Genomic DNA, 12,429 nt, shown 5'->3' on the forward strand with positions numbered 1-12,429 from the left:
CAGCGGTTGACCGCCAGGCGTGTATCAGAGTGTGGTCGACCGGTGCGGTCGACCGCCGTACTGTATGTTGCAAATCCCTGTTTTGTGTATTTTTGAGTATTTCACTCATGTTCGAGAGTTTGCCTGGATCACCTGACTTTGGTTTTTAGCCTTACTATGTACCCAGGCATGATAGATGATCTGAGGGTATAAATTGGGGACTTACACACTGATTTGAGTGGGGATTGATATAAGTAGATTTCACTATATATCACAGTGATATTTTTCACCATTTCACAGTCCTCGTGTTGGACTATAATCCATAGAAGTCCTCGTGTTGGACTATAATCCATTTCAGTCCTCGTGTTGGACATTTGTCACTTATTCTATGAGTTTGGAAACTACAATATATAGTCCCTGTTTCGGACATAGTTCTTAACCCTGCATATGACTTTCTCACAGTAGTTCACGATATGATAATTATGTGGATTTTGACATGACACTTATGTAGATTTTAACATGATATTCATGTAGGCTATGATATGGCACTGCACTTATGACATGACACTTATGTAGATTTTAACATGATATTCATGTAGGCTATGATATGGCACTGCACTTATGCTCTGAGATTAGTTGTATTTCTTTTTAACATGATATTCATGTAGGCTATGATATGGCACTGCACTTATGCTCTGAGATTAGTTGTATTTCTTCAATTATTGTTCCAGTTTTAGAACTTCGGGTTTGGTGATTAGGGGTTTACAATTTGAGATATAAGGTATATACATGAGGGTTTCCTTATTTGGATTATTTCGCTCGACGTACCTATTCTCGTGTTGTAAATTTCTAAATACTAAAATCCTCTTTAGTAAGATCAATGATTTCAGATCTATTATGTATTATCTGTATTTTCTTATACAACGAGCCCTGTTCCCTTGGGGTTGGTTGTGATGTTACTCGCTAGCGCTTTGACGCTCGTTGTCCCACCCCCTTTCAGGTAACGAGCCAGGAGCCCGAAGAGTCGCAGGTTGATGGCGATGCATTTTAGCTTCAATTGTCTAGCTAGTTATATATTTTCTTTTGGAGTTCCACAGTAGACTTGTGTTTAGACATTTGAGAGTCTTGTTCTAGAAGTTGTAAAGGCTGTGTGCCTTATTTCCTTCTTATCAGATATTTGTATTTGAGACTCGTTGAGTTTTCCAGTTTATCTACACAGATCTTGACTATGTGTTTCTGTTTGTTGGATGATGAGACATTAAGTTGATTATTATCATTTCATCAGTCTTCTTGTATTATCTTTTACTTGCTTTTGTACCCACACCTGTTGTTGACTCTACTAGATAGATGTTAATTATGATGGTGAAACATGTTGTTGCACGGTGTGGTGCATGGCAGGTTTGATATTCTTGGTTTCACCTTGGACTGCAGCCTTGTGTGAACCCAGGAGCGTCACAGTCAGCTATCTATTTGGCAAAGAACCAGGTTTATCATGCGCACACAAAGTACATCGATGTCAGATTCTACCTTGTTCGTGACGTTTTGGATGATGGAGACGTCATATTGGAGAAGGTCCACACGAACAACAACCCTGCATATATGTTGACCAAAATTGTTTCAGGAGTGAAATTTTGTCATTGTTTGAAGCTGTTGAACATTCTTTAGTGCTGAGGCCTTTGGAGGCCATTTGGGTAAACTACGTTCGGCTTGATTCCTTGGGCAAGAGGATACATAGGCAGTCTTTCAGATGCAGCTGATTTGATCTGTTGATTCAGATGGGCAGCTCTAGTTTGTTCCCGGACTTGTTGAGGGACTATTTGATGATTTGGTGTCGGCTCAGTTTTTGGTAGAAACATTCGCCGACGTGGAGAATTGAAGAAATGACGAGAAAGTGTAGGAAAACAGTTGAAGAAACAGCCAGGCAGACTGGCGGTCGACCGTCACGGTCGACCGCGAACGTGCACGAAGGCTAGTAGGATTCGGAGCTGAAGGCGGTCAACCGCAAGGACCCTGTAGCGATTTTACTCTCGGGAAATCAGTACGGTCGACCGTCGCGATCGCGACCGCCACGGTCGACCGCAGATGCAGTTTGGGCTGGTTTTTGGTTTTTGACCCGATTCGTTTCTGAGTTGATATATAATCCTAAACCTGATTAATTAGTGTTAAGCAAGAACGATTTTGAGCAGTCTTTTGGAAATGATTGCTGCATCCAATTGTGGAGAAATTGTGAGAGATCTAGAGCTTTGTTTTAGGGTTTGATCGGTGAGATTTGTAAGTCTATTTGTATTCTCTTGATTTCTAATAGTAAGAACTCCCCCCTCCTTGCCCCGTGGACATAGGCAACTTGCCGAACCACGTAATTCGTTTATTCTTGCTGTGGTTGTGATTTGCTTATTAGTTGTGATTTATCTCGAGTTATTGTTTGTGTCGCTCCTCGAAGCTTCCGCCGCGCACAACATATGCTATAATGAAACTACATGAGTAATAAGTTCAAAATAGCAATATTGCATGGGATCTATATACAAATTAGCCGAATTAAGAAATGATTGCGTCATGTATTCCGCAAGGTACATATCTTAAGGACTCGTGAGCAACCTTTCCTTGAAAAGGTTATGCAGAAGGAAATTATAGAAATAGAATTAATAGTACCATACATCTGAATTCAACCCAAAAAAAATTGAGGAAAAAACAGATGCCTAGTTCACTTCCTATAAGCACCTAGAAACAGTTATCACTATATCATTTATCCAAATGTTTACATGTAGAAAAGCTTGGTGTAGGTTAATCTTAAATTACCTACGATCCAAATGTGGATGAAGAGGCTATGTATGCATGTCATATAATAATCTTAATTCTAATTTCACATCATGGAATCAAATTCATTATTGAATCATAGCTAGCGATAGCTTTCTTGATTACATATGATTAAATTGTTATCACCTTCATTGATGATCGAAAATTAATTGTGTATTGTGTCTCTATACATAAAACTTGCCTTTTAGCTGGTACTATAACTTCTCGTCTTCTTCAACTGCTTGGCTAAAGTGAGACCTCCGAGACAAGATCCGGGAAGTCATTTTCCTAAAATGTGTATTGTTTCAAGTTATTTACAATTTTTAAGACAAGAGATTTTTTTAAAGAAACGGCGGGGGGAGGGGGGTGTATCCTCCTATAGAAGGTCACCTATGGAAAATCACATGGGAAGTAAGAAGATTGCGACAAGCGTCCAACCCAAATAGTAAAGCGGGATATCATTGATGTAATTTTGTAATTGCATTAACACATCAGTCTGCTTACATTGATGTAATGTTTTAATTGTACTGATAGTTACTATAATGGTACTATTTGTTCTGATTTAATCTTCTTCCCTTCTAATTTTCTTTAGAGATTCCCATATGTAGGATTTTTTTTCCAAAATAAAAATACCATTCGAATTTAAACATTCAATAAAACTTGGAAATTATTAAGCAGTGAGATTATTGTTAGGACATTGGATAATGGTATAAGAATGTTCAGGTACCTTGAGCCTCCAAATATACTTGTGTATATACACAAAATGTATGATCATATGCGTGGCCTGTGTGTGTGATGTGAACCCATCTACCCACCGTCACAATATATAAAACTAATCAACTACAACTATAATAATTAGATTCAGGTAATCTTGTTAGAAATTAATCACTCAATTTTTGAGACATGAAACTAATATCAGAATTCAAGGAATACACAGTTCTATATCTTCCCTCAAGGTCGAAGTGACAACGAATCATGAACGAACTTACACATTAGGTGATTCTCACAGAGTTCACTAAGTTTTATCTCTCATTTTGCACCTGAATGCAGGCATCACAACTGCTAAAACGAAAGGGATCAAATGGTTGATTCTTGTCTCCGTCCCCGTACTGTTGGCTCTGACGTCAATCTCAAAAACTCGAACAAATTAATGTGTCATGCGAAAAAAATTTCACCAAGTCACCTAAGGAGATTAAGAAAAAAAGAACCTATTCCTTTCATTCAAGGGAACGTATAATTACTGTATGACTCGATTCCTGTCGATGTCTATAGTATTTAGTCCTACATATTACTACATTTCTGTGTAACATGTATATATCTACTTCCGTCAAGCTCCCTGTAGGTCTCATGTTTCTTCCGGTAAGTTCCAATAAAAGTTGGGAAACTCTAACTAAACCACCAATAATTTTGGGAATTCCAGAAAATCTGCAACATGTTTTAGGGTTTTCTCAAACCCTCAACGTTATTGAAGATTTCGTGAGAATTTCAAAAATATTTAGGGGTTATGTCCCAGACGTCAAAACTCATTGGGGCTCAGTAAAATTTACCCCATACCTGATATGGGTAAGATTTTATTTAGTTATCAGTCTCTGTATTGGTCCTGACCTCAGCAACTCCTAACCATCTAAATGCCCCATGTTTTAGTCCATGGTGAGCCCAACCTGACTCAAGCCTAGTCATCTCTCGGACGACAAGGGACCAGGCCAACTTAGCAAGCACACTTGGCCACAATTTTGGAGAATAATGAAATAGATATTTTATATAGTTATATGTTCTATTCATATTATCTAGTTGATTGAACATAATAGACCAGCCCAGGCACTAAAGAATCCTCTTTTTTTTTGGTTGAGAGTAACAATATTTTGTTAGATCATGCAAAGATAACCTCCTATTAATTTATTTACCTTGAATTTTTCCTCTTGTTGTCCCCCTTCTTGGATCAGAGATACAATCCTTTTGGGGTTTTAAAAACACAGAATATTCAACGGAATAAAAAAAATAAAAGCGAAAACAATTAACTGAGGACAAACAAGATCTTATAGTGGTTTAAATAACAATTAATTTTAGGGCTTTTTATTTCTAGGCCCAAATGTTTACCCATCTTTTCCTATAAACCCATTTACTATTTGATGTATCCATAAACCCAAATATCTTTGGGTATTTATCTTTAAGCCCAACTTACAAAATACAATACTTGTAAGTGTGGGGCCCCCAAAATTTTTGAATTAATTCCAACTCTACCCTTTACAGTTTAATAATGTGTTCTTTATTAAGTGGGCCCCTTTAAAAATGTAAAGTATTAAAAATTTAGAGAGAGAGAGTGTGGAGAGAGAGAGAGAGCCACTTATCAATTAATACTACATTTCCTAATTAACTCTACCCGTTCTCTCCCTCCCTTTCTCTCCCTCTCTCTCTCTCCATTTCCTAATTAACTCCCTCTCCCATCCATTAATACTACATTCTTCCATTAAACCCATCAATTAATTTTCACCCACTTATCAATCCATCATTAAATTCTCAACTCCATTAATGTGTATGGTGTGATTTTAGTGGATATTCATCACTTTCTTAACAATTGAAGGTATAATTTTGCAATTTACTCATCTACCAAGTTTATTGCATTAATTCATCCTCTTATTCATGAATTATTTGACATTGCTATTCATGTAAATTAGTTAAATTTGTTATATTTGATAGTATAACAAATAAAAATCATTTAAAATTGTTATTCATGAATTCATAAAAAATAGTTAAATTTTTTATATTTGATAAAAATGTTAGTTACATTTGTTACTATTCAACCACTCATTCATTGAACATAATTTCACGTTAATTAATTATTTGACATGATTAGTTCACATTAATTTCTCATTATTAATCCTGAATTCATAAAAATTAGTTTCACATAATCTTTGATTAATTTCACATAATTGACATAATTTTTTTTATATTTTTAGTTAAATTTGTTAGTTACATTTGTCAGTTACATTTGTTAGTTACATTTGTTACTATTCAACCACTCATTAAGGAAAAATTAGTTTCACATAATCTTTGATTAATTTCACATAATTCACATAATTCACATAAAAATTAGTTTCACATAATCTTTAATTAATTTCACATAATTCACATAATTTTTTTTTATATTTGATGAAATTTTAGTTAAATTTGATTTTATTCGATCACTCATTAATTCACATAATCTTTGATTAATTTCACATAATTTGATTTTAGTTGTAATTTTCCTTAAATTTGTTTTATTTTTAATGACAAACATAGATGGATGAAGAATTGTATTGTGCATTGACTCACTACACTTACAGTCTAACCCGCTACACTTACAGCATAACACGCTACACTTACAATATAACCCGCTACACTTACAGCATAACCCGCTATACTTACAGTCTAACCCGCTACACTTACAGTCTAACCCGCTACACTTACAGCATAACACGCTACACTTACAGGATAACCCGCTACACTTACAGCATAACATGCTACACTTACAGAATAATACGCTACACTTACAGGATAACCCGCTACACTTACAGGATAACCCGCTACACTTACAGCATAACACGCTATACTTACAATATAATCTGCTACACTTACAGCATAACACGCTACACTTACAGTCTAACCCGCTACACTTACAGGATAACCCGCTACACTTACAGCATAACATGCTACACTTACAGAATAATCAGCTACACTTACAGTCTAACCCGCTACACTTACACTCTAACCCGCTACACTTACAATATAACCCGCTACAGTTACAGCATAACACGCTACACTTATAGGATAACCCGCTACACTTACAGACTAACCGCTACACTTACAGTCTAACCCGCTACACTTACAATATAACACGCTACACTTACAATATAACCAAGCTAGCTTTATATTGAGTTTAGATTTGATTTTATCTCATTGTTACACACACCCATTTGAGCTTATCGTATTTGCATACATAGTATATTAGGGTTGTGAGAGTTTGTAACATTGAGTTGTGCTTAATTGAGTTCTCACCTTGTTAGAGAGAACAATCATTTGTTATTTTGTGCTTATCGTGAGAATCACTTTGTAATACACTTGTACACCGAGTGAGGAGTGTGTGGTGAGAGTCGGGGATCGTCCCAAGAGGAGTGGTGTCGGTTGACGTGCCTAGGGAGAGGTTGTAACCGAGCACTTAAGAGAGACACGGCTAAGTGTAGCGGGTTATATTGTAAGTGTAGCGGGTTATCCTGTAAGTGTAGCGGGTTATATTGTAAGTGTAGCGGGTTAGACTGTAAGAAAATCAAAGATAGACTGTAAGTGTAGCGGGTAGGCTGTAAGTGTAGCGGGTTATCCTGTAAGTATAGCGGGTTAGACTGTAAGTTGTAGCGGTTAGTCTGTAAGTGTAGCGGGTTATCCTATAAGTGTAGCGTGTTATGCTGTAACTGTAGCGGGTTATATTGTAAGTGTAGCGGGTTAGAGTTAAGTGTAGCGGGTTAGACTATAAGTGTAGCTGATTATTCTGTAAGTGTAGCATGTTATGCTGTAAGTGTAGCGGGTTATCCTGTAAGTATAGCGGGTTAGACTGTAAGTGTAGCGTGTTATGCTGTAAGTGTAGCAGATTATATTGTAAGTATAGCGTGTTATGCTGTAAGTGTAGCGGGTTATCCTGTAAGTGTAGCGGGTTATCCTGTAAGTGTAGCGTGTTATGCTGTAAGTGTAGCGGGTTAGACTGTAAGTGTAGCGGGTTAGACTGTAAGTATAGCGGGTTATGCTGTAAGTGTAGCGGGTTATATTGTAAGTGTAGCGTGTTATGCTGTAAGTGTAGCGGGTTAGACTGTAAGTGTAGTGAGTCAATGCACAATACAATTCTTCATCCATCTATGTTTGTCATTAAAAATAAAACAAATTTAAGGAAAATTACAACTAAAATCAAATTATGTGAAATTAATCAAAGATTATGTGAATTAATGAGTGATCGAATAAAATCAAATTTAACTAAAATTTCATCAAATATAAAAAAAAAATTATGTGAATTATGTGAAATTAACTAAAGATTATGTGAAACTAATTTTTTTGTGAATTATGTGAAATTAATCAAAGATTATGTGAAACTAATTTTTCCTTAATGAGTGGTTGAATAGTAACAAATGTAACTAACAAATGTAACTGACAAATGTAACTAACAAATTTAACTAAAAATATAAAAAAAATTATGTCAATTATGTGAAATTAATCAAAGATTATGTGAAACTAATTTTTATGAATTCAGGATTAATAATGAGAAATTAATGTGAACTAATCATGTCAAATAATTAATTAACGTGAAATTATGTTTTTATCAAATATAACAAATTTAACTAATTTTTATGAATTCATGAATAACAATTTCAAATAATTTTTATTTGTTATACTGTCAAATATAACAAATTTAACTAATTTACATGAATAGCAATGTCAAATAATTCATGAATAAGAGGATGAACTAATGCAATAAACTTGGTAGATGAGTAAATTGAAAAATTATACCTTCAATTGTTAAGAAAGTGATGAATATCCACTAAAATCACATCATACACATTAATGGAGTTGAGAATTTAATGATGGATTGATAAGTGGGTGAAAATTAATTGATGGGTTTAATGGAAGAATGTAGTATTAATGGATGGGAGAGGGAGTTAATTAGGAAATGGAGAGAGAGAGAAAGGGAGGGAGAGAACGGGTAGAGTTAATTAGGAAATGTAGTATTAATTGATAAGTGGCTCTCTCTCTCTCTCTCCACTCTCTCTCTCTCTCTAAATTTTTAATGCTTTACATTTTTAAAGGGGCCCACTTAATAAAGAACACATTATTAAACTGTAAAGGGTAGAGTTGGAATTAATTCAAAAATTTTGGGGGGCCCACACTTACAAGTATTGTATTTTGTAAGTTAGGCTTAAAGATAAATACCCAAAGATATTTGGGTTTATGGATACATCAAATAGTAAATGGGTTTATAGGAAAAGATGGGTAAACATTTGGGCCTAGAAATAAAAAGCCCTTAATTTTATTATTGGGTCCTTTTGTTTTGATGATGATTTACAAACAATTTACATCTAATGTTGTTTGTCTAGTGTTTGTGTTTTATATCTATTCTAGACAAACAATATGTTGGAGGATGGATGGAATCGAGCATTCACGATCAAATCTAATGGAGGTTGGCGGAATAGTGGAGTAAAACAATGCAATTCACGTTGAAGATTCAAGTTCAAGTTTTATCCGCAAGTTTACCAAATCAAGCTATATTAAAGACCTTCAAGCTTGGGTATATAGTTTATAGTGTTTGTAGTATAGGTACTTGTGTGTTAATACTTTAAGCTTATATTAATCACACACACGTATTTGTTGATTTTATCAAAAAATAGGTGTTTTTGTGAAAACATTGTTTTATTAGTTTATAGACTTCAATATCAGTTTATACATATTTTATTAAGTCTATAAAATCAGTTTAAAAAGTTTCAAAAGTTTGTTTAAATCAATATGTCAAAAACATGTATGTTTAGTTTCATGTTTTTGGGCATATTTTCAAAATGATGATATTTTACAAATTGGAGATGTTTTTTTGAAAACCAGTATTTGTAACATGTATATTATCATGTTTACAATCATTTCCTATAGTTTTATATTTTTCTGATTTTATTTGCTATTTTTAAAAGAGGTTTGAAAATCAAATTTTCTATTTCAATCAGGCTGACATCGTGTTATCTGTTGACTGATGACTTTTTTCAGTCGACTGAAGAAATCACCTGGAATAACAGAAAGTTTCTATTTTATTTTGGTCGACTGACCAGCCGACGGATGATCCATCAGTCGAATGATAAATGTAGTTAGTCGACTGATAAATATAGTCAGTCGGCTGATGAGCTAGAAAATGTCTCTAACGGTCAGCTCATCAGTCGACTGATGAAAGCCGTCAGTCGACTAATGCTGTAATGGCTAGTTTTTTCCAGCCTGTTCCAGTTTTGGGTTTTTTTGTCTTTTTGCTTTGTTTTTCTTGTGTATTGGGGTCTCTATAAATACCATTCATACCTCAGACCAAAAATCAACTAAGAGAATTATTTAAACAAGTTTAAGGGTGTTTAAGTTTGTTTAAGAGTTTGGTTTGTGAAGCAATTTTCACAATAGCAAAGAGGAGATCATCCTTTGGTGTTTGAGCATTCACTCTTCTCCCTCTCTCTTGTTATCATATAAAGAAGTTTTTCTAAACTCATATCTAGCTATTTATTTGTTTGTTTTTTATTTCCTTAAAGCTACATTTATTTGAGTTTAGTTTGTTTTATTAAATCTCATTGTTGTACACACTCACTTGAGCTTCTAGTATTTTCATACATTGTATAATTGGGGTTGTGAGAGATTGTAACTTTGAGTTGTGCTTAATTGAGTTCTCACATTGTTTAGAGAATAACCATTTGTTGTAGAGAGCTTATTTATGAGGATTCACTTTGTATTACACTAGTACACCAAGAGGAGTGTGTGGTAAGAGACAGGATAGTCTTAATTGGAGTGAGGTAGATGGTAATGCCTAGAGGTAGATTGTAATTCCTAACACTTGAGGAAGACACGGGCTAGAGACCAACACTTAGAGGGTGTAAAGTGTGATTGTAAGAGTGTGAGATTGTAAAGTTTTCGGTGAACTAGAAAACCGAGTGTGAGTTATAAACGTTATTCGGGTGAGTGTAGAAAACCCGGTTGTGATAGAGGAGATCTCCTCGAGGTGAGGAGCGTAGACGTAGGTCGTGGGGACCGAACTCCGTGATTATATTGTTTGTTTGTGTTTGTCATTAACGTTCCTTTATATTTGTGCTTATCATTTATATCACCTTTGTTAATTGCTTGTTGTTTATATTGCTCTATCACTTTAGTTGTTTGTTTTACCCTTGTGCATATATCTCTTGTTGTATCTCTTTGCTAGGATATATTTGTTAATTACTTTTTAATTGGTATTAAATCAGATTAGATTTGCATAAACCTTATTCACCCCCCTCTAGGGTTCTTTCCTAGTGGCATAGGGTGCTTTCATTTACACACATTCTTTCTTCTCACGAATGGACTTCTTCACTATGCCAAGTGTTCTCTTGAATTATAATCCGATTCAGAAGGCTTATAAAGATTACACCCTGAAATTTATCTGAAACCAGTCATCTAACCTAATTCTCCATAATAACTAAACACTCAACCCTAGCTAATCCCAAACCTTAATTAATACCGGCTTGAGTACACCAAAAAAATAAGTTTGTAACAACCAATCAAACATATAGTTAAGCACATAAAACATAAAAGATCTTAGGGCCTTTTTGATAAACAAACTGTCCTTCAATGAATCTAAGTGTAGCACAACGAAGAACAATGTAGATGATGAATCCAAGGGCAACTCTCCTCATTAAAACTCTCCGGAGATATTGTGCGCAACGATAAAGAGTTTTTTGAGACTCTGAGGGTCAAAACTTTCAATATAATCTATCTTCAATCAAAACCCTAGAACTCTCTCTTCACTTTATCTTTTTCAATAGTATATATTCTTCAATAAATTAGGAAGGAGATATCCTAAATGTGGTAGAGTTTGGAGATAAAAACAAATGATGAACAGCTAAGATTAAAATTTAAAATCTATAATCAGCTGACTTTATTGTCGATGGTTGCTCATGACCATCGATGGATTCCTAAGCACCATCAATGGGCTCTTGCATGCCCTAAATAGCTTGAAAATCTATCTTTGAAATTTTATCAAGTGGTTCTTGTAGCCATCGATGACCTCACAACCATCGGTGGGTCCCTGCTAATTATCGATGATTAGATAGTTGGAATCAGCATTTGAGTATATTTTCGCATTGTTTCAACTCGTACTTGTCTTATATATATATTCACTAGTTCTATATCATCTCAAACAATTATTATACCAAATGAGAGTTATTATTCAAACAAGAGATATTATATAGATTACATCCTAACAATCTTCCCCTTTTGATAATAGTAAACTTGAAATTTAAAATACCTAAATACATATATATTTGAGATATACAAACTACAACAAAAAGCACAAATACAATTTCATGCGAAAATAAATGATATGCAAAGCTCCTCTATATTCATGCATTCATGAAAAATATAATCAAGCACATGTATTGAAAAGCTCTCCTAAAAATAATGCATCAAGTTTGTTACAAAAAACTTTCAAAAATAAAAAACATGAACATGAAATCATTTAGACAAAAACTCCTCTCATGCAAAGATCATTAAAATTTTAAATTTCACACCAAATTCTCCTCCTTTTATTATTAGTAAAAGTTGAAAACACACCAATGGTTATAGTTTATACTTGAGAAATTCAGATAAAAATCATCCAAAGGTGTAAGGAAGAGAATTACACACCAGTTCAAACAAAAATTTTATAAAAAAATAGAACAAGAGATTAAAATTTAATTACAAAACACATGAACATGAGAGAAATCACATTAAAAACCACGCACAAAATGGTTAAATCTCATTATAAAATATGTAAAATGAATAATAAAAGCTTACACATAGCTATGTCTAAAGCTTTTTTTAAAAGAAAACAAAAGGAAAGAAAGGGAAATTTTTATTTTATTTTTTAATAAAAGATGAAAAAGAACAAAAATC

Source organism: Asparagus officinalis, chromosome 9 (assembly GCF_001876935.1).
Source record: "Asparagus officinalis chromosome 9, Aspof.V1, whole genome shotgun sequence".
Lineage (NCBI taxonomy): Eukaryota > Viridiplantae > Streptophyta > Magnoliopsida > Asparagales > Asparagaceae > Asparagus > Asparagus officinalis.